We start from the raw sequence: 23,152 nt of genomic DNA, 5'->3' as shown, positions 1-23,152 counted from the left end.
GTGACGTCACTGATGTGGGCCTGAAAGGGTTCCAATGGGGAGGAGGGGGAGCCGCAGGTGCCTAGGAAAAGGGAAAAGAACAGAAAAACTTGTTACTGTGCCATTATCTCTACATAATGGAAAATCAGAGTCTGGGGATGTGTGTGAGAGGGGCAAAGGGAACATCTGATATGACTGAATTGTTTCTAAACAGACTGACTTTCAAAGTGTCCTCAAACCCCGCCCCCTACCACCCCAACCTTCCTTAGAGAAGACAGAAAGGTAAGGGGCTAGATCAATCCCCCACCCCCAAGCTTCTCTGTAATGATCAGGCAGATTCCTGCCTCAGGGATAACTAGCTGTGCTTTATTTTATTTTATTTATTCTTTTGAAAAGCAGCTGCCTGTCCCTGAAGGAGAAAGAGCAGCACCAGAGGCTTTGTGTGTATGCCTGGGTTTGTGTTTCATGAGCCTAGGGACCTTAGTGGAGTCAGACCATCTCTCGTCCTGCCTGGGTCCCATTAGCTGGTGCTAGCCTGAAGGGTGAGTATGGAGGGCCAATTTACCTGTGTTTCCAACAAAAATCAGACTGGGCATCAAGTCCTCAATATAACTTGGGTTCTGGGATGAAACACCCAATCCTTAAGCATTGCTTTCAGAGGTCAGCACAGGGGCAAAACAGCTTTAATTTCAATGACGAGCAGCAGACATCCCTTACAGACTTGATATCTGGGGGCACTTGATCCATTCTTTGGACTGATTCTCACAGTCCTGGGGTTATGTGGTGGCCCAAAGCACTGTGCAGATTGTATGAGAATCTATCATGGCTTATCTATCTGCAAGCTGCCCACCTCCCTGCTTGTCTCCCAATCCCATCTTCTACTTTTGTGTTTAGTCATTTTTCAGTTGTGCCCGACTATTTGTGACCCCATTTGGAGTTTTCTTGGCAAAGATAAGGGAGTGGTTTGCCATTTCCTTCTCCAGCTCATTTTATAGATGAGGAAACTGAGGCAAACAGGGTTAAGTGACTTGCCCAGGGTCACACAGCTAGTAAGTGTCTGAGGCCAGATTTGAATTCAGGAAGAAGTCTGTCCAGCACTCTATCCACTGCACCACCTAGCTGCTTCCCTCTTCTACTTTATCTGCTCCCTCATCTCCTTCAGCCTGAGAGTCAAGTTAATCCAAATCCTTTGCCCCAGAGTCAGGCTATGGCCACCTGGACAGAGTCTTCTTTTTGAAAGAACCATCAAGAAGAATAAGGGCAGTGCCAGCTTGGACAGGGGGAAGGGGAAAGAGGGGAGGAGGGGAGGGGGAGGGGGGAGGGGGGAGGCGGAAGGGGGGAGGGGGGGAGGGGAGGGGGGGGGGGGGGTGGGAGAGAGGGAGGGGGGGGAAGGGAGAGGAGAGGAGGGGGAGGGGGAAGGGGGGAAGAGGGGGGAGAGGTGTAATTCAGGTACTAGTGTACAAGCAAATAATTCAGTCAAAAAGAAAATTCAAAAAACAGTAACAAATAACCACTTTCTCCAGAACTGCATAAAGTGGGTAGATGGAAATACCCAGATAGTAGGGGCTAAATTGTGCTTGGGAGCTCAATTATATGAATAATTTGCATGTGAATAGGAGGCATCTTGGTTGAGTAATAATAATAGGAAGGTCTGTATTTACACCGATGGGACCTAAGTTTCAGTTCCTGCTCTGCCACTTAATATCTGTGTGATGTTGGACAAGTCATTTAATCACTCTGGGTCTTATTTTCTTCATCTAGAAAATGAGAGACCTCAACTTGATGAACTTTAAAATCCCACAATTATGGTAAAATAACAACAATAATAACAGCTAACATTTATATAGCACTTTAGGTTTGCAAAGGGTTTTACGTATGTTATCTCATTTGCTCATTTGATTGATTTGATAATTATCTCTTTTGATTCTAGATCTATGATCCTGTTAATCTAGTCTCAGAAAAAGGGACTAGCACAATAGGTTTTGATTGCAACTTTGTTCCAGATGTTTTAGAAACTCATCTACCTACACCTCAGTTTTCCAATCTGCAAAATGGATGTAATGGACTAATATTGATGGAATAGAACAAAAGGATTGTTGAAATGGCTGGGAATCCAGGGATCCTAACCCTTTCATCATATGGTCATGCCTCAGTTTCTCTGATTTTTGTTGTTCAGTCATTTTCAATCGTGTCCAGCTCTTTGTGACCCTATTTGGGGTTTTCTTGGCAAAGATACTAGAGTGGTTTGCCATTTCCTTCTCTTCCTTTTTACAGATGAGGAAACTGAGGCAAACAAGATTAAGTGACTTGCCCAGGTTCACAAAACTAGTAAGTGTCTGAGGCCAGATTGGAATTCAGGAAGATGAGTCTTACTGACTCCAGGTCCAGCTTGCTATCCACTGTGCCGGCTAACTGCCCCAGTGTCAACAGAAGAAAGGTAACAAAATTCATAGCAGCTCAGAATAAAAGTGCTAGGCAGGAAAAAGAGAAATTACTGTTGTAATAGAGTGACATTTCATGCATAGATTAGGTTCTAAAGTCAGAGCACAAAGCAAAAACTTTGCATGTAGTCAGAATTACCTTTGACAATCCATTAAATCATCCGTAAAGTGCAATAGGGTATCTTTATCTTTATTTTTAAGTTTTATCTTATTTTTATTCATACCTTTTGTTTTTCTATTATATGCATTTCCAAATATATTCTTGCTCTCCTACCTAGTGAGTCATTCCTTGTAAGAGAGATTTAAAAAGAAAAAAGGGAAAAAAAAAACAGTTCAACAAAACTAGCCTGCACATAACAGTGTCTGACAGTGTATACAGTATTTTACACTTGTAATTCCCCACCTCTACAATGATAGGAGGGAGGCACATTTTCTCAAGTCTTGGCAAGGAGGGGAGACCCAAGCTAGGCCATTATAATTATCTGTGTTCAATTTTTTAAAGTTATTTTTTTCCTTTTACAATGATGTAATCATTATGCATAAAGCCTCTCTTTGTGCAGTTAGGGAGGGTTGTTAATATAGGTCAATTGTTAAGTTTAAGGACATAGTACTCAGGTTGTCTTTTGACCTCTCCTCTCTTGTGTGGTCTGCTGCTTTATAGCAGACACCTGCTCAGAATGCAGCAAAAAATTAGTTTATCTTTATCTAGGGGCAAAACCCTTCATAGAAGTATGGACTGCAAAACAAACAAACAAAAAGACAATGTTTAGAGCATGAAACTCCCAAGGGTAGCAATGCCATTGGGCCAAGCACCAATGAGGTAGGGATGTGAAGGGGTGGGGGGAAGAGTTAAAGTAGATTATCATCCTTAATCTATTTCCCCCAAAAGAGCCTTAGCTTTTATTCTACACATTTTCCTAAGGGGAAAAGTCTCCAAAAGGTTTTAGGCTGGAGAAAACATTATTTCTAAATATTTTCAGTTGAACTAAAAAAGTGTTGTTTTTTTAAAAATATGCTTCCTTGTATTAACTCACAATACATGATTAGAGGGAGAGTGTTAAGAGCAAAGATACTTCTTAATTAGTCAACAATATTTACTGAGAACTGAGAACCTACTGTGTGAAGATCTGACTTGGGTAAAGAGAAGGTGGTCTTCAAGATCTTAGAAATCTTAAAGGTCTTTTGAAAAACCTTAGAATCTTTTATTGTATTGGGTCATCTCTCTCTCTCTCTCTCTCTCTCTCTTTCTCTCCCTCCCTCCTTCCTTCCTTCCTTCTTTCCTTCCTTTCTTTCTTTCTTTCTTTCTTTCTTTCTTTCTTTCTTTCTTTCTTTCTTTCTTTCTTTCTTTCTTTCTTTCTTTCTTTCTTTTTCTTTCTCTTTCTTTTCTTCCTTTCTTTCTCTCTTTCTTTCTTTCTCTTCCTTCCTCCCTTCCTTTCTTCCTTGTTTCATTTTTACCTTCTTTCATGCTCTGGAGTGTTCTCCACAGTACTGTACTACTAAGAGGTACTCAATGAATACTTGATGATTGAATTCAATTTAGAGAGGCAAGACACACATCAGTGAAGTAACTTCTTCAAAACAATAGATGCAAAACATCCTTTGCCGCGTACCGAGTATGTGACCTTGCTCAAATCACTTCAACATTCTTGCTTTAGTTTTCTCATCTACAAAATGAGGATAATCCCTGTCGTGCCTACCTCAAATATTTGAGGATGAAAACGGAAAGTCTTGTCATTTCCACCTTCACATACTTCTTATGTGGCTCCTCCCTTCTCTTCAGTCCTGTAGCTAACACCTTGGCCCGGTGGCCCCTCATCATCTCACACTTGGACTATTATAGTAGTCTTCAGATTGGTGTCTGTGCCTCAATTTACCCTCCACTTCAATTCCAATTCAATCCATCTTCCACTTAGTTTGCTAAAATGATCTTCCTAAAGTTCAGGTCTGACTATGTAACTCCTTGTTCAATCAATTGTAAAGACTCCTTATTACCTCCAGGGTCAATATAAAATCCTCTGTTTGGCTTCTAAAGTGCTTCAAAACCTAGCCCCTTTCTACCTCTCTAGTTTTCTCTCACTTTATTCCCTTCCACATAACACTACAATCTAGTTACACTGACCTTGTGGTTTCTTTACATTATCCTCCATTTTCTGACTCTGTTTTGCCCCCATGCCTGGAATACCCTCCTGCCTCAACTTACCTACTGGCCTCCTTCAGGATTGCTCAAATCCCACCTTTTACAGGAGACTTTTCCTAGTCCCCAAAGCTCAAGTCTTCCCTCAGAGATTACATTACATTTTTACTATATATACCTTGTATCTACAGTTGTTTGTATATTGTGTCTCCCATTAGAATGTAAGCTCCTTGAGGATAGGGATGGTGTTCTTACCTATCTTTGTGTCCTCAGGGCTTAGTATAAAGTACTAAGGCCCAAAGTAAATGCCTAATAAATGATTCATGAAAATGCAGGTATTCATAAAGCACAATACAAATGTCAGCTGCTAGTTATTAATAATAACACACTGTAGTTGATTGATTTCTGTTTCAACTTTACTGTTAATAACTCATATTTTTATGACATTTTAAGGTTTGCAAAACATTTTCCATTCATTCTCTATATTGATTCTCCCAGCAGCCCTGTGATATGATTTGTAAAATTATGATGATACACATTCTATAAATGAAGAAACTGAGGTTAGAAAAAGAGGCAAAATTGACTAGCCCAAGGTTACAGTCACTAAACATCAGAATTAGGATTTGAACTCAGATCTCTCCTGGTTTCAGGTCTAGTGTTTTCCCCACTATACCCCATTGCTTCTCCATTTAGCATTTTGTGTTTGAAGATCATTGCTGGTAACTGATTTTCTTTTTAACCAAATAAGGTACATTACTAAAAATACCAAGAAACTTTAAGTTATGTTTGGGACTCATTCCACCATCTTTGTACAAAATGACAACTATAAAAATTTCAAATAGTTCTATCCTCTGTTGGTTAAAAAAAAAAGACCAAAAAATTTGTATGGGTAGAGAGATATGATTGTACTGAGTAAGATCTATACTAAAATCTCTAGTAGAGACTAAACCTCTAAGTGCTTTTGGATAAAAAATAAGTGAAGAATTAGACGTGGACAGGTTTAATTGAGGGAAACTTCTTGGAGCAGGTAAATTTTGATCTGACTTTAAAAGATGTGATTGACATGGATTCATGGAAAGGAAGGCAGGCATTCTAGAAAGAAGTAGAAAAACACCAAAAGGAGAAGACAAAGGGATATTTTCCAACGGCCAAGAGATAGACAAGATGAAGGGATATGGTTGGATGACTTATGACCGAAAATATCTTTAATGCAACAGAGACCACCAGTGAGGGCTAGCTTAAGTAATGAGGATAAAAGAGATGTCACCCCAGTTCTCAGAGCAGACCCTGACTCTCCACTCAGGAAATCCATACCTGATCTCATTTTTATATATCTTCCTATATTGCTTAACGTTTCCTTGTTCAGGCTGAGACCTGGAGTCAGTCTCTCCTGAGATTTGGGGTTATTCAGCCTTCGAGGATATAACACTTGGGTACAATGAAGTGCCTTGCTAACTCCAACCTATGTTTGTTACTGATTGCTTCTTAATAAAATCTTGACTTTCTTTCTCCTTCTCTGGAGAGTTTTACTTTGTCTCACCTGTAAGGCTTCTAGGCTTTGTAAAGAAGTTCCATATCTTGATCTTTCCCCATGTTCAAAGTATTACTTACAAGTGTTAGAAGTCCTCAGATACGTTTTACTCACCTGCTTATCTTGTCAAATAAAAAACAAAACAAAACTGTACTATGTACTATGCTTCAGGAGGTCCTCTTTGTCTCCACTTTGATTGGTCTGGTGGGAGTTTTCCCCGCATTAAAGCCAGAGAACCTCACCCTCCAAATTACAACTGTGATTAAGAAGACTGGGAGTGTTCCATATACTTCTACTGTAGTTAAAGAGTTGTCAAAAGTGGATACTACTACTGTGGCAGGAAATGGCATGATATAACATGGTGCCAATGATCATGTCAATGGGATGGACACTTGTTATTGAAGGAAAAGAAGAAGCAACGCTCTGTTTCTTCTGAAAGGTCTATAACTTCACCCAGAAGTGAAGCAAATGCCAGCCCCCAAGAGCTGGAGCCTCTTCCCAGATACCTACATACCTATTCAAGAAGGTTCTGAGCTTCAAAATATATCCATTTCAAGTTAAGTAAAGTCAACAAGCATTTGTTAAATGCCTCCTTTATGCTAAATACTGTGCTTAGAGCTGAGGGTATAAACAAAGGCAAAAAACAGTTCCTGCCTTCCAAGAGCTCACAGTCTAAATCGAGGAGGGGAGCAAAATACAAACAACTATGGACAAATGATACATACATACATACATGCACACACATATATACATATATACATACATATGTACATATGTATAATATATAATATGATATAATATATGATACATATATATATTATATATAGGAAAAATTGGAGATAATTTCAGAAGGAAAGCATGACTATAAAATAGGACTGGGAAAGGTGATTTGCTGAAGGTGGGGTTTTAGCTGAAACTTGAAGCCAGGGGTTGGAAGTGAGGAGCATTCTAGGCATAAGGATCATCTAGTGAAAATGCCCAGAAGGACAAGGAGGCTAGTGTTACTAGATGAAGAGTTAGTGCGGTGGAGGAAGTATAAAAGTATAAGAAGACCAGAAAGGTGGGAAGGGAGAAGGTTATTAAGGGCTTTGAATGCCTAAAAGAGGATTTTATATTTGATCCAGGGAGCCATTGGAGGTTACTAAATGGTGGAATGACACTGTGAGACTTGCATTTTAGGAAGACCACTTTGCCATCTGAGTGGAGGATGGAATGAAATAGGAAGAGATGAGACAAGGAGAGTGATCAGAAGGTTATTACAACATTCCAGGCATGAGATGATGAAGGTTTGTACCTGGGGAGTGGCAGTGTCAGAGGAGACAAGGGAGCATATTCCAGAGATGTTGCCAAGGTAGAATCAAAAGGACTTGGCAACAGATGGGATATGAGAGGTGAGAAAGAGTAAGCAGTTGAGGATAATAGCTAGACTGTGAGCCTGGATGATTCGAAGGAGGGTGGTGCTCTTGATAGTAATAGGAAAGTGAGGAAGAGGGCAGGATTTGGGGAAGGCTGGAGAGGGAACAGGGAAGATAAGTTCTATTTTGGACATGTTGAGTTTAAGATGTCTACAGGACGTACAATTCAAGATGTCCTGGAAATGCATTTGGATGCCTTTGGAAATGTCAGATTGGAGGTCAGGAGAGAGGTGGATAAATAGACCTGTAAAATCAGTAGGATTGTACAAACTAGTGAAAATTTTTGGTTAAATGGAGTTCTCCACTTGGTTGAGATTGTCATTTTAAATTTTATGGCTTATAAGATTGTAGGATCATAGATGTGGGATTGGAAGGACTTCTAACTCCCTTATGTTACATATGAAGAAATAGGTTTAGTGATGAGTGACAGACAGAATGTTTTTCCAAAGTAAGTCATTTATCTTGGTAGATGGAGGGAATTTGACTTCTTGGTGGGTGGGTATTTTTAGTTTAGAAATTTTTACATTCATTTCATATTGCCTGCTTTGTGGCCTAGGAAATATCAGTAATACCAGGCCCAGGCTCATTCCATCTCATGGACTCCTGACTCATGGTTGCTGAATTCCATTTTGCCCCAGTTTTCCACCAAGCTCCTGCAGGAAAATACTTATGTAGTCAGAGCAGATCTGTGGGGTTGCATCCAGGTCAACCATTTGTACTGGTACTCACTTCACCTGCTTGGAGTTAATTGTCTCATGCTGGTTTATGATTAATTTACATCTCTAAGTGTGAGGTCAACAATAATAAATATTGCATTACTCCTCTCCTACCCCAAAAGGAAAACAATGCCTCCTGCAGTTAATTTTACCTACCTGTCTAGGAACCCTGGAATATGACTGCCTGGTCCCCGACTGAGCTTGCAAAGGCTCCTTTCGCTTCTAAGCTCTCCCTTTCCAGGTAATATAATAGAAAAGATGGAGGAAAAAAATTCTGCTAGATACATCTCTCTTTCCACCCAAGGAAGACTGCTTTCATCTCTGATTATTTCTTTTTTTTATTTTTTCTTTCTTCTTTTTTTTTTTGTGTGTGTGTGTGTGTGAGGCAGTTGGGGTTAAGTGACTTGCCCAGGGTCACATAGCTAGTAAGTGTCAAGTGGCTGAGGCTGGATTAGAATTCAGGTCATCCTGACTCCACAGCTGGTGCTTGATCCACTGTGCCATCTAACTGCCCCATGATTGTTTCTTATAATCAAGTATGGTTACCTATTATGGAAGCAGGTTTCTATTTTGCTTATTTCAAACTTTTCTTTGAGGCTTGCTCTCTTCTTTTTTCTGTCCCTCATTTGCAAAAGAAAAATGGAGAAGATTGTGTATTGTTTTTTTCCTCTCCCTCCTCATCTCTGCCTCCTGGCTACCTTGGCTTCCTTCAAGTCCCAGCTAAAACCCTACAAGAAGCCTTTCCCAAACCTCATTAATTCTAGTCCCTTCTCTCTGTTGATTTTCTCCAATCTGTCCCATATATAGGTTATTTGTACATGGTTGTTTGCATGTTGACCCCACCATTAGACTGGGGGCTCCTTGAGAGCAGGGACTATATTTTGCCTCTTCTTTGTATCCCTAGAGCTTAACATAGTGCCTTGCATAAAACAGGCACTTAATTAATGTTTGCTGACTTATTGACTAGCATGACCAACCCATATTCTTTTTTGTTTAGGGTTTTTTTTATTATATACCTTAATATGTCTTCTCCTTCATAGTTCCTTGTCTGTAATGTATGGTGGCCTACTCACATCAATCATTCATGTAGGTGCTTCTTCATTGCCTTCTGGGTGATCCACAACTTGAATTCTTTGGAGACTGTACTGTGCCATGATTTGCTGACCATATCACATTTCCTGAAGAATATTGGTATTAAAAAGATGATTCTTTGTTTCAAAGAGTCTTGGAATCTTGCCCATAGAAAATTTAATGCACTCTTCTGTCTAATTCTGGGACTAGCTCATCATTCATTTGCAATGTCTGTTTCAGATACAGGTGTTGCTGGATGAATTCTACAGGTTGTCTCTTCAACTATATAAAATAATTCTCTCTTTCCATAATTGGAAAGACTGCTTCCATGCCCAATCAGATTCTTCCAATCTTCTTCTTCCAATCAGATATGGTTTTTGAATGACTAAGTTGTTATTAGGATAGGTTCTCTTTTGCCCTTTTCAAAATATTAAATAAGCATTCTTCATCTACTTGATTTTTCCCTATATGGATAGTTGAGCTGTGGTCTTTTGAATGATTATGTATCTCCTCTAAGAGCATCTGCTATATTCTAGGGCTTACCACAATCAGCACAATGTAAGGGACATGTGGAGGATCTTAACATTTATAGGGAATCTCTCTTTGACTTGGACTCTGATTGGATTTCATTCCATGACAGTGGAGAACACTTTTGGTAAGCATATGACTTCCTGATCTATGGCTTACAAGATATTAATTATCAGAAGGTAGGGCAAAGTTCAACATTACGTGTTCAATGAATCCTATATGGTTTTGATATAAACATGGAAAATACCATGGTGGAGGATAAATGCCAAAGCCATGTTTTACTCTACCAAATCAATTTTTAATATTAAAAAATACAATGCGATCTATGTTCTCTAAATCTTTTAGTCAATTGTGTGGTAGTAAAGTTGTAATTTTCTATGGACTATAACTTGGGATTTCTTCTCTATTCCCTTTTCTCATTCCTTAACCAAGGATGACCTCAATCATAAGATTATTCTCACAATAATTTTATATAGATTGAGAAGTAAGCATATGAATTTATAATGCCCTCTTGGTTCTCTTTTTTGGTAGTAATGAGATATGAGATTTTCCTCAACACTTTAGTATCTTCACCTACTTTTGATATATTGAAAATTAATTTTTCAGTGTCCTCAAATCTGTGATGCCTTGAGCACAGACCTAATCTGTGTGTACTTGATCTAGTCTAGCTGCCTTGTTTTCTCCAGTACTTTCTTTCTTTTTAAAATTTAATTTATTTATTTTTAATTTTCAACATTCACTTCCATAAGATTTTGAGTTTTAAATTTTCTCCCCCTCCCACTTCTCCCCTGCCCCGTGATGGCGTACAATCTGATTTACGCTCTACACATACATTCATGTTAAATGTATTTTCCCATTAGTCATGATGTAAAGAACAACTAGAACTAATAGGAAAAACCATGAATATAAAGCAATAAAGCAAAACAACAAAGGAAAAGGAGAGCAAATAGTATGCTTCCATCTGTATTCAGCCTCCATATTTCTTTCTCTGGGTATGGATAGCAATTTCCATCATGAATCTTTTGGAGTTGTCTCAGATTCTTGCATTGCTGTGAAGAGCGAAGTCTTTCAAAGACAGTTATCTCAGAATGTGGCTATTACTGTGTATAATGTCTTCCTGGTTCTGCTCACTTCACTCAGCAACAGTTCATGTAAGTCTTTCCAGGTTTTTCTGAAATCCACCTGTTCACCATTTCTTATGGAACAATAGTATTCCATTACATTCATATACCACAACTTGTTCAGCCATTCTCCAATTGATAGGCATCTCCTCAATTTCCGATTCTTTGCTACCACAAAAAAGCTGCTATAAATATTTTTGTACATGTGGGTCCTTTCCCCATTTTTATGATCTCTTTGGGATATAGTCCTCGAAGTGCTATTGCTGGGTCAAAGGGTATGCACAATTTTATAGCCTTTTGGGCATAGTTCCAAATTGCTCTCCAAAATGGTTGAATCATTTCACAACTCCACCAACGATGTATTAGTGTTCCAATTTTCCCACATCTTCTCCAATATTTATCATTGACCTGTTTTGTCATGTTAGCTAATCTGATAGGTGTGGTGTGGTACCACAGAGTCATTTTGATTTGCATTCCTCTAATCAGTAGTGATTTAGAACATTTTCTCATATGACTCTAGATAGCTTTAGTGTCTTCCTCTGAGAACTGTCTGTTCATATCCTTTGACCATTTATCAATTGGGGAATGACTTGTATTCTTATAAATTTGACTCAGTTCTCTACATATTTTAGAAATGATGACTTTACCAGATACACTGGTTGTAAAAATTCTTTCCCAGTTTTCTGCTTCCCTCCTAATCTTGGATGCATTGGCTTCATTTGTGCAAAAACTTTTCAATTTAATGCAACCAAAACTGTCCCTTTTGCATTTCATAATGTTCTGTATCTCTTGTTTGGTCATAAATTCTTCCTTTCTTCATAGATCTGAAAGGTAAACTATTCCTTGCTCTTCTAGTTTGCTTATAGTATCAGCCTTTATATCTAAATCATGTGTTCATTTTGACTTTATCTTGGTATAGGGTGTAAGATGTTGGTCTATGCCTAGTTTCTGCCACGCATTTTTTTCCAGTTTACCCAGCAGTTTTTGCTAAATAGTGATTTCTTATCCCAGAAGCTGGAGTCTTTGGATTTATCAAATAGCAGATTAGTATAGTCATTGACTGTTGTGTGTTGCATACTTAACCTATTCCACTGATCCACCACTCTTTTTCTTAGCCAGTAAAGCAGTAATCATCAAAACTACTTGGTACTGGCTTAAAAAAAGAGTGGTGGATCACTCAAATGTATTTCAGCCTTCATATTCTTTGGGTCCACTTTGTTTTTCTCAAAGTACAGTCGGTGCTCAATTTTCTATGGTAAACAAAGGACAGAAAAGGACTGGATAAATGAAATCTATAGAAAAGCTCCCTAGCAGAGTGCTATGAATATAGGAGGTACTCAAGAGATGTTTGAAGGATAAAATTAAATCTACCAGAATCACTGTTACTTGACTTTTGAATTGGGTCCACCAGGCCCTACTCACATCAATCCCCAAACTGTGTTTTAGAAAGTTTTATTAAAGGCTAGAGGTAAAAGCCATCTCTTTGAAAAGGGAAATGTGTCTTTAGACAGCAGGAGGCACCTATGATTGCAAAATTTCCTGGACAGGCAACCTTTTGAACGGTGGCCATGGCTCCATTCCCCCTTAAGGTTATTTTTGCCGTCTTCCCGCTATCTGCCATTCTTTTACTATCTGCAGTTATTTCATTACATGTCCTGGTAACAGGCTCCACAAGACGAGATCAGAGTCAGTAACCTGTGACCTGAACCCGAGAATATGTGAGCTGACCCCTAGAAGGTAAGTCTTGAGAGGGCAGGAGGCATCTTTGGGATTCTTCCCTTTCTAAATTCTTCTGTGCCCTTCCACCTCTTCTCCACTCCACCTTTAGCTGCTCTAGCCAGAGCTACAAAATATTATTTCATGTCCCTGGGCAATTTTACCTCCTCTGCTACTTGGTGAGAATTGAAGAGGGCATGTCCCTTTCCCACCTTTGGGTACGAGTGACTCAGGTTCTACCCCCACACCCACAACCCTCTCCTCATCCTTCCTCAGACCATTCTCTGTGTAAGGATATATTTCTGTAAATGTGACTGCTCACGATAATATGCATTTACTTCTCTGAAAGAAAGTGCGTACCTCTAAGGGTCTTTACATATTTCTTTCTAAATCCATGTGTCAAAAATCTCAAAGAATTATAGAATTTTTGAGCTGGAAAGGACCTTTGTAATTATCTGGGACAAACTTCTCATATCGCAGAGAAGGAAACTGAGGCTCAGAGATGGGAAGTGGCTTCTCCAAGGACACACAGATGATCAGTCAACAAGTATTTAAGTGCTATAGTTACTATGTGCTAGGGACTGGGGATACAAAGAAAGGTAAAAGCATGATCTCTGCTCTCAAGGAGCTCACATTTTAATACGGAAGGCAACATGTAACTACGTATATACAAGGTATATACAAGGTATATACGTGTAAATAACTATGTACACAGGAGATATATACAGAGTAGTTAGATGGTAATCTCTGAGGGATTGTGCTTCTGAAGGCACTGGGGAAGAAGAGGCATGGGGTCAGAAAGTCCTCCTGCAGAAAATGCAATTTGAATTGAGGATTAAAGGAAGCCAGGAAAGCTAAGAGGCAGCTGAGTGGCACAGTATATAGAGCACCAGACCTGGTGTCGGGAAGACTAGAGTTCAAATCTGGCCTCTGATACTTCCTAGCTGGGTGACCGTGGACAAGTCACTTTACCCTATTTGCCTCAGTTTCCTCATCTGTAAAATGAACTGGAGAAGGAAATGGCAAACTGCTCCAGTATCTTTGCCAAGAAAACCCCAAATGGGGCCACGAATAGCCAGACATGACAGAAACAACCGAACAATAACAACAGGGAAGCTTAAGAGACAAAAAGGTGAAAAGTAACCAGTCAGTCAGCAGAGCAGGTACAAGAACCTCCTCCTGACTCCCTCCTGGGCCAGTGCTTTTTCTACACCACCTGTGTGTACTTTGTGTATCTGTCCTCCTGGGTATATGTAAATATATGCACAGGTATAGACATAGTTATATTTATTTATCAATGTGTGTGTGTAGCTCTCTGAGCATATGTGTTTATGTGCCTGCCTATTTGAATATAAGACTGAACTAATTGACTAGTATTCTTGTCTCTTGGCTCCCAGCCCCCAGCCTAAGGCTCATTTCTAGCAATGGACAGAATCTGTCTTCCACAATTAGACAAAAAAAAAAAAAAAAACAAACCAAACTCCACACCACTGGAATTGGTCTCCGTGGAGCCAATCTGCATTTTCCACACATGCATATTTTCATAGATTTTCAAATGTTTATATTCTCATATTTAAAATATTCTCAGTATCTCCCTTTTTCCCCCTCTTGTTCCATTTCTTTTTTTGAGGCTTATATATATGCACATATGTGTATATATAGGGCAGCTCAATGGCACAGTGCATGGAGTGCCAAACCTGGAGTTGGGAAGATCTCAGTTCAAATATGGCCTGAGATATTTACTAAATGTGTGACCCTGGGCAAGTTACTTAACCCTGTTTACCTCAGTTTCCTCATCTGTAAAATAAACTGGAGAAAGAAATGGTGAACCACTTTAGGATCTTTGCCAAGAAAACCCCAAGTGGGGTCATGAAGTGTCCAACATGACTGAAACCACTGAACAACAAACAACAATATGTATATATATACACTTATGTGCCTACATATACACAGAGATGTAGAACACACATGTATATATATTTGCATGCATGTATATACACCTATGTACACAATACATGTGTATATAATTAGAGAAGAGCTACTAGCATACGTGGTACTTTCAACTTTCAAACTGGTCACTGAGGGAGAAGTAATATGCTTTACCCCCCCCCCCCCATTGCCTTCAGGCCATGCTTTCTATTACCCCACAAAGAGCATAGCCTGGGAGGATCAGAGACATTCAGACTATTCTCCTGACCAAGAGGATCACTGTGCTCTTTGCTTCTTGAGGCAACCCCCCCCCCCCACCCTCCAAGGCTGTCCACAGAACAACTCCATAGAAATGAGAAATCATTGTACCACTGTGCTCTTTGGATGAGTTATAGAGGCTCAGGATAGTGTCTATGGCTGGTTCTGAGGTGGTGAGGCAGAGAGAGTTCAGTCTGGGCATGAAAAAGGGCTAAGATTTGTATGTGTGTTGAGGGAGAATGATGGTGTGGGATTTTGATTTAAACAATGTGACAAGGACATGTAAATCAACATGCAAATTTACCTGCATTCAATGGACATGTGATCCTACTGATATCAGTACTCCCTCCCTCCAGTGAGGCTGATGTCAACCAATGGTTGTCTGCCCATTCTTTGTGACTCTTGCTCATACCTGCCCTGTGTGTCTACCATATTGTGTCTACTTAATGCTCTGCGTGCCTTCTTCTCTTGATATTGAGTGAATACCCAGGGATGTTGGGAGTGTCTCTGATTCACCAGCAATTATCCTTCTCCCTGGCAGCATGGTTGAGACAAATGCTTTGATCAAAGCTCTGACCTGAGGCCTGACTCACACTTAGGGGAAATGACTTGCAATTCATCCAGAAAACCTCTCTCTGTGGACTTCACTGGAGTTCACTCCATTCGCTTTTGTATTTAGGGCAACTAGGCGGTGCAGTGCATAGAACACTGGGTCTGGTGTAAGAAAGACCTGAGTTCAAATCTGGCCTAAGATACTTCCTAGCTGGGTGACCCTGGGCAAATCATTTAACCCTGTTTACCTCAATTTCCTCATCTACAAAAATGAGCTACAGAAGGAAATGGTAAACCACTTGTTATCTTTACCAAGAAAACTCCAAATAAGGTTATGAAGGGTTGGATGTGACTAAAACAACTGAACAACAGCAAAAGTATTTGTATATAGTCACATCACTTGAGCTCTTGCCTCTGTTCTACTATTCACCAGCTATGTAATCACTTAACCTCTCTGGGCTTCAGTTTCCCTGTTTGGAAAATGAGGGTTTGGACTAGATCACCTCCGAAGTCCTGCTAGCTCCGAATTTTGGTCTTGTATCTTTTTCGTATGTTCCCATCCTTTCTTCTTTACTTAATTTGAAGCATTCTAAAGGCGAAGACCCTATGCCTTCTTCTATAACAGGAGTTCTTCATTTTTATATTGTCATGAACCCATTTGGCAATCTAGTTCAGGCTATGAATTTTTTTCACAAGAATGTTTTAGATGCTTAAAATAAAATACATTAGGTTAAAAAAGAAAACAAATTCACAGACCCCGTGTTAAGAACTTCTGCTTAACTAGTCATCGTAGTTTTGACTGGTTATACACAGATATGTTGGAGTGACTTTGGGTCCCAGACCTGGATATTCAATCCTTTGCTATGTGAATGGTGAATTCATTCTGGGAACTTAATAATGACTGGAAGAGGTGGAAAGAAACTGGATGAGAAGGAATCCGTTATTTGCTTGCCAAGTTAAGGGTGTTCAAGGTGGGGGAGTGGGAGCAGGAGACCCTTCCCCCACTTTTAGCTTCCATTTGTGTGTAGGCTTCTTTCTTTAGATTGTAAGCCCCTTGAGGGTAGGGACTGTCTGTGTTTTCTCATTTGTATACCCAGCACTTACATAGTGCCTATCACATAGCAGACACTTAATAAATATTTATTGACTGATTGACTGGCTGACTTTGGCCTGGAAGTCTGGGTGGAACCTGAGAAGATGTGGTTAGATTTCAGTTTAGAAAGGAAAGGACCAATTAGGAAAGGTTGAGGGAAGTAGGTACCGAAATCTCATTGTGGTGCATGAGAAATGCAAGGATAGTCTGACATAAATACTAAGAGGAAAGAGGAGAAAGAGAAAAAAAGGGGGGGAATTGAAGGGCAAAATGTGTCAGCATGGGGGACATCTAGGGGAGGACAGGAAGATGCAATATAGAATCATCTTGCTGAATTTGGGATGTCTGCTCACCTTGAAGGTATCCTTTTCCTGGCCCTAAGCTCAGTTAGCAGAAGGATCTCTCTGCACCTAGGGAAAGAATCATCAGTGGTGTCAACTAGAAAACTGCTTCAACCTTTTGGGAAGGCTAGCCCCCAGGAGCTGTACAAGGGACAGCAAAACATGGCATTCAGAACTCCCTGCACTGCACTAAACCATTAAGGTAAAGACATTCTTCTGGGCTCCAGAACACGTCCCTTCCACCTCTCTGACCTTGAAGAGGAGAAAAATCAATACAGTTGGAAGAGGCTTGGGGGCCCTGCTGGGGGAGGGTGGCTATTGCTCATACCCTTGCCAACTCAGGACTGCCTGCAGCGGAGACAGCCAGGCTGGGGTGTAAAGATGCCAACTGAGTGGCAGACTGCCAGGAGGGATAGTACTCTGGCTGAGGGGCAGTGGGAGGTCACAGTTGAAGCTATAGTTCAGAAATGCAGCCTGAGATGGGCACACATCAACACTCCCCTCTGAGTGCAGCTGCTGTCCCTATAGAGTTCGGGGAGCTCCAGCTTCCCCAGCTCCTTGTAACCTAAGTTCTTTCTTTGGGTCGCAGACCTGAATATTCATCTAGTCTTTTGCTATGTGAATTCAGTTCTTCCTTGTGATGAGACATTCCATTTCATCTGAAATTTCATTTCATGGTTTGTTTACATTGAGGAAAAAAAAAAAGGCTTGACATCATGGTTAGAACTCTGGACTTGGAGTTAGGAAGCCCTGAGTTCAAATCTCACCTGAGACACCGAGATAGTGGTGAACTCACTTTGTATGACCGTGAGTAAATCACTTAATTATTCAGTCAGTCAACTCAAATTTAATTAAGTGCCTACGTTTCAGGCACTGTGCTAAACACTGGGGATACAAAGTAAGACCAAAAACAAACAAACAAACAAACAAACAAAAAAACAGTATTTTCTCTCAGGGAACTCGAAATCTAATAGGGGGGATGACATGCAAACTATATGCAAACACTGTACACAGAATAAATTGGGGGTAATCACAGAAAGAAGAAACTAAGATTAAGGAGGACTGAGTATGGTTTCTTGCAGAAAGTGGGACTTTAGCTGAGACTTGACGGAATCTCAGGAAGCCAGGAGGTGGAGGTGAGGAAGGAGAACATTGCAGGCATGGGACATAGCCAAAGAAAATGCTCAGAGCTGAGAGATGGAGGGCTTTTTAGTGAGGAACAGCAAGGAGGCCATTGTCACTGGATCCCAGTGCACCACCTAGCTGCCCCCTCTGACTCTAAATTCTGATTTTAAATCCCTCCACTCTATTTGGCCATCTTCCAGAGTATCAGAAGAACTTCTTTTGCTTATCTCTTTCTCCTTAAAATAAAAATTCCAACGAGAGAAGAAACAGCTTTTGGGGAATGACTTAAAATAGGTTGTTCAATATACAATGGGTACCCCCCCAAACAACTGATCACTTGTTTCAGCTAATAACGTCTTTGTCACTACTCACAATAAGAGTTCACTCAACTTCTAGTTAATATCTACTGGCTAACTATTACAGGTATATTCACTGATGGGGTCTTATGAGCTATCAAGTTTTTTAAGTACCTCAGAATCTCTGAGAGTAGCTGCTCTTTGGGAATCTAATCTACAAGGGTGCTGAGTCGGGGAGGTGGCCCAGTGGAAGTACTAAAAAGGAATATACAGAATAAATACAAGGTGGTTATGGAGGAAGGGCATTACCAGTTGGAGGCATTAGGAAAAGTCAGTGTTAGAGAAGATGACCAGGATGCAGTGTCGTATTGGGGAAGTCAGGAGAATGAGAGGACGAGGTCAAGAATGGAGGGAGGGAAGTTTGCTTACTGTGGAACAGGAATACCAGAGGACACAGTGGAAGGGATGGGCAGATTTGGAATGGTTAATAAGGTTGAGGAAGATGAGGATGAGAAAATGGGAGGAGGAATTTATGGGTAGTTTACTTTTAAGCAGCTGGTGATTAAATAACACAAGGTTTGGGAGAGCCGCAAGTAGTTGAATTTGTTGGCCACAGGCATAACAGTGGGTAGCAGATGAATTAGAATACTCAGACTCTACATCAAAGTCTTGGCAGCTGCACTCATGGGGCACATCAGTGATGTGGGCAAAGCTAGTGGGGGGGTTGGCCAGTCTAGGGGCCTGGCTTGTTGCCTCCTCCTCTAGGAGAAGTGGAAACCTGTTGTTGGGTATGCATAATGGATACCTCATACACCTCAAAGGATGTAAAAAAGAGCAGAAAGAAGATAGTCTCTATTCTAGGATCAGATTATATAAACCTTGCTTACTAGTGCACTCTTGGTGATTCTCTGACCTCTTGGACTCTGGTCTTTGCCTTGCTCTACCTTTATGATCTCACTTCTTCTGATCCAATTCCTTCTCCTATTGTATAGGCGGTATACAGCTGGACTCTGGGTGCTGGCCAAGTCTGTCCTATTACTTCCCAAGCCCCAGGGTAGCAACTTACTCTCCATTCTACTGCATTGAGGGCAGAACACTATAAAAGGGGTTTTAATGGAAGCAAGATGTATTTAGATTAGGCATCAACCAGAACCTCCCAGTAGGGAATGTTGTATAAGGCAGTAAGAGGGATGACATAAAGAGGTCTAACTCTAACTCATCTTTTCTGGAGGTCTTTAAAAGCAGCCCCCCCACACTGAGTGGCTACATCACAGCCAGTCTGCGGTAGAAGTGTGATGTCTTTGCTCCTTCTTTTAAATGGAAATAAAGACTAGAAGAATGATGCAATGGAATCTTGTTGGGGCAGTCTCTTTCTTTTATCTCCATCTCTGTCTGTCTCTGTCTTTTCTCTGTCTCTGTCACTGCCTCTCTCTATGTCTCTGTGTCTCTCTGTATCTCTGTCTCCTTTTCTCTATCTGTCTCTCTCCTTTCCTAAGTTCAACAAGTAATTACCCAGCAAGCATTTCTTGAATGCAGCTGTATGCAGAGCCTGCTGTCTTTCCAAGTACTAGAAGGACCAGAAGGCATAGTCCCTGGATGCTCTTGGGAAGCAAAACCTAGCTTGGGAAGGCAGGATGCACATAGATGAAACATGGTTCCATGAAACTGTAACTTTAGAACTGAAAGTCACCTAGTCCAGGCCTTTCAATACACAGATTAGAAAACTGAGATTTTAAAAAGCTCAATGATTTGTCCAAAAGCACACAGGTAAACAAGTTGTAGAGTTAGGATCTGAATCCAGGTACTTAACTCTGACTTAGAACTTGGAGTCAGAGACCTGGGCTCTGAAGAAAAGGTAAGAAGTAGCTTCCTAGTGTCTTTAGAAAGGTGAGGGGCTAGGGGAACAGAAGACTGCATATATTGTCAGACTCTGTCACTAGGTTATTTGGTTTTGCTTATAATTTTAGAAAGGGCTCATTGGGTGGTGGTAGTATAAACAGAAATGAATGAATGGAAAAAGCATTTATTAAGCACTTACTGTGTGCAAAGCACTGTGTAAAGAGCTTGGGATAGAAAGAAAAGTAAGACAGTACCTGCTCTCAAAGAGCTCACATTATAATAGGGGGAGACAATTCATGGAAAAGTTCCATTATCCTTAAGTTGCAGGGACAAAGCTGATGTCAGTGACTCTCTTTAAAGTCATTTCTACTCATAAAATCACATATTTCTGAGTTTGAACTGAAGACTTTAGTGAAAAGAACCTCCTTTTCTGAGTATTTAGTAGATGTGACTATAGCACCCATAGTTCTATATAGAAAGAAATGCAATGGCATCATGCAAAACTTTATTTTTTTAAGACCTGGATTTGAGCTCTGATGCTGACACTTAGTGAAATTATACCAAGTCACTTAAATTCTTTGAAACCTCAGTTCCACCATCAGTAAATTGGGGTTTAATAATCCTGAGCTAGCTACCCCCCAGGAGGGTTATGAGGCTCAAATGAGGGCATATCTGTGAAATGCTAAACAAATGTCAGTTATTACTATTCTGCAGGCCCTAGACCCAGGATAGGACCCAAAGGAGGGGCAGGGAAGGATTGGAGAAATAGCCCAAGAACAAGAGACTTCCTGACCTGTGAAGTTCAAACCACAACCGCAATTAGTCAGAAAAGAAACTGAAATTTAAAAAATGATTCTAAGCTGAAGAGGAAAGTACATAAGTTACTGTAGCCCTGAGACATTTATGAATAATACAAATGCCAGGAGGTGGTGGAGCCAGAATTCAGTTAATTAATATGTACAGGCTCATAAATGCACTTGAAAAACAATAGAGCTGTTTCCTCCTTCACCAGAAGTAAAAATATTTCCAGAAAGACCGACACGTTTATTATTTTCTAACATAATTACCTTATTATGGAACATTTGTAAAGAAGCACATTAAAGATGCTAAGCACCTGCCTGGTTCTTCTTAATTCAGTTCTGGTGGGTGGGCAAAGGGCTTAGGAAGAGAAAAGTGTGAAGAGGGCTTGAGAAAGTGGAAGGAGAAGAGTCATTGAGTGCCTGCTCTCTCCCTCTCCTTCTGTTCTAATTTCAACTTCTTTCTCCTGTTGGCCCCTACCAGTTGGTAACTAGGCAGCATATTCATGCTGTTGGCTGACCATTCCCTAGGTAAATATGGGAAGGAGGTTATTAGGTCTAAAGCTAATTAAGAAAGCAGGAAAGAGGAGGGATAGCAGCAGTAGGAGCTCAGATACAAGGCAGTCTGGAGAGTTCTGATTGAATTACCTTGAGACCAAGAAGTGTCCATTGGGAATATTGGACTTGGGGCACTTCCAATGCCAGCACAGCTAGGTCCCTATTACTTCCAAATAATCAATACCCCTGAAGTGATCACATTATTTGAATTCACACTGCCTATTTCCATTGGGCTGGAACCAGTGACCTTATTTTATATAATTGTAACTTCAAACAGAGCAAGTTCATGTATATATATATATATATGTATATACATATATTATATATTCATATGATATATATATGTATATACATATATTATATGTATTCATATAATATATTCATATATATGATATATAATACACATATTATATATGTGTATATACATATATTATACATATTCATATTATATATGTATGTGTATATATATATATAAATATAATCACTTCAAGGGAGTTTTCCCACTAATCGGGACCTCTTTGTACAGCAGTTGGCCTCTTAGAATCAGGCTTCTCGGAGTCAGAGCTGAGAGATCACCTTGCCTAGACCCTGTCTCCAAAAAGTTTTATCTTTGACTTAAGCCAAGTCAATGGGTGTCCATCTTATTCTTTCCTAATCCTAATATGATCAGTTTTCATTGATTGGAAACTAGAAATTGAACAACATACTTCTTAGTGAATATCCACTCTTAGCTTGAATATTTTCAATGCTCACTGCCTCATGTCAAGTTTTTTTTTGGGGGGGGGAGGAGTGGGGAGGGGGATTAATTATTAAAAAGTTTTCTCCCTTACTGAACTAGAGTCTAACTCCCTGTAATTTGCACTTACTTGTCTTGGTTTTACCATGTGGGATAGCAGGAGACAAAACATCTAATATTCAAAGTGACAGTGCTTCTAAGGAACCAGAGAGAGAGAAGGATCTAGGTCACAAAGGGGCTGGATCTGGGTGATTAGACAGACACATCCTATCCCTAGGGGATTCCAATTGACTTGTCCCTTGAGCTGAATACAGTTTTGACTTATGTCTCGGTCAATCTCTGTGATCAATTCTGTGTCCTGATGTGTCTCATGCTGGGAAGGAATGAGCCTTTCTACCCTCCAGATGTGGGACCAGAGAGGTTGTGTCTATTCATTAATGTCTGGTCCTAGAGGAGGGAGAAATATGGGGAAAACTGCATTCAGCAACAGCAGCAGCAAATGATTTGAACTGATTGCCTAGTCTTTGTTGGGCCCTGTGCTAGGGGATAGTAGCTCTAGAAGGGAGCCCCTGGTTCAAAGATGAAGGCTAGGAACTAGAGGAATGTAAACTGGAGGCAGGGATTGGCCTGTCTTATTTAATTGTTGACAAAGAACTTAGCACTTACACACAGTACAGATTCACTGATTATTTGTGGAACTGACTTAAAATGAATGGGAAGCCCAGGATCAAGGTTGTTGACCAGTCATTTGGTTTACAAAATAAATTTAAAAAAAAATTTTTTTTTTTTGCTTTTTTTGGTGAGGAGACTGGACTTAAGTGACTTGCCTAGGGTCACACAGCTAGTAAGTGTTAAATGTCTGAGGCTGGATTTGAACTCAGGTCCTCCTGAGTCCAAGGCCAGAGCTCTATTCACTGCGCCACCTAGCTGGCCCCACAAAATAATTTTTTACTTGACTAAAGAATTCACTCAGAGA

The sequence above is a fragment of the Vombatus ursinus genome, unplaced genomic scaffold (assembly GCF_900497805.2).
Source record: "Vombatus ursinus unplaced genomic scaffold, bare-nosed wombat genome assembly UNPS02014801.1, whole genome shotgun sequence".
Taxonomy (NCBI): domain Eukaryota; kingdom Metazoa; phylum Chordata; class Mammalia; order Diprotodontia; family Vombatidae; genus Vombatus; species Vombatus ursinus.
Note: the sequence above shows the minus strand (reverse complement) of the source record.